The sequence below is a fragment of the Otolemur garnettii genome, unplaced genomic scaffold (genome assembly GCF_000181295.1).
Source record: "Otolemur garnettii isolate 467f Iridium unplaced genomic scaffold, OtoGar3 scaffold00060, whole genome shotgun sequence".
In the NCBI taxonomy this organism is placed as follows: Eukaryota; Metazoa; Chordata; class Mammalia; order Primates; family Galagidae; genus Otolemur; species Otolemur garnettii.
Window position 1 is genome coordinate 50,939 of NW_003852455.1, and position 1,263 is coordinate 52,201.

Genomic DNA, 1,263 nt, shown 5'->3' on the forward strand with positions numbered 1-1,263 from the left:
TTTTTTTTTTTTTGAGACAGAGCCTCACTCTGTCACCCTCAGTAGAGTGCCATGGCATCACAGTTCACCACAACCTCAAACTCTTGGGCTTAAGGGATTCTCTTGCCTCAGCTTCCAAGTAGCTGGGACTACAAGTGCCTGCCAAAATACCCAGCTATTTTTGTTGTTGTTGTCATTATTGTTTAGCAGGCCCAGGTGGTGTTCAAATCCACCAGCCCCGATGCATGTGGCCGGTGGCCTAAACACTTAGCTCAGGCACCAAGTCTCTTTCCCTTGCTTTAAAAAATATATATATATAAATAAATAAATCATCAGGCTTGGCACCTGTAGCTCCATGGTTAGGGCACTGGCCACATGTACTGAAGCTAGTGAGTTCGAAATTCGCCAGGGCCTGCTGAACAAACAAAAGAAAAAAAATAGCTGGGCATTGTGGCAGGTGCCTGTAGTCCCACCAGCTACAGCTACTTGGGAGGCTGAGGCAAGAGAGTCACTTGAGCATAAGAGTTGGAGGTTGCTATGAGCTGTGATGCCACGGCACCCTACCAAGGGTGACATAGTGAAATACCGTCTCAAAAAAAAATCATTTATCATATAATCCAAACAACAATGCCGCCAGCAACCAAAAAATAGCTGGGCGTTGTGGCGGGCGCCTGTTGTCCCAGCTACTCGGGAGGCTGAGGCAAGAGACTCACTTGAGGCTGGGAGTTGGAGGTTGCTGTGAGCTATGATGCCACTTCACTCTATCCAGGGGGACAGCTTGAGGCTCTGTCTCAAAAAAAAAAAAAAAAAAAATTATATCTAGGCGAGTGGCTCATGCCTGTAATCCTAACACTCTGGAAGGCTGAAGCGGGTGGAATGCCCTCAGCTCACAGGTTCGAGACCAGCCTGAGCAAGAGAGACCTGTCTGAGTAAGGGAGACCACCCTGTCTCTAAAAACAGCCCAGCATTGTGGCAGGTACCTGTAGTCCCAGCAACTCAGGAAGCTGAGGCAAGAGAATAGCTTAGAGCCCAAGAGTTAGAGATTGCTATGAGCTATGATGCCATGGCACTGTACCCAGGGCGACAAAGTGAGACTCTGTCTCTCCAAAAATAAAAAAATAAATAAATAGTAAAGACTTGCTTAAAAAGAAAAAAAAAAGAACAAAGTTAAATTTCAACTTCCAAGGCTTTTCCCTGTTATGTTGCTGTTTCAACTTTTTACCACCCTACTTCAGCAAATGTTGATGGAGGTTTTATGAATTAAGAGGCTGAGTTAGGCTTGGC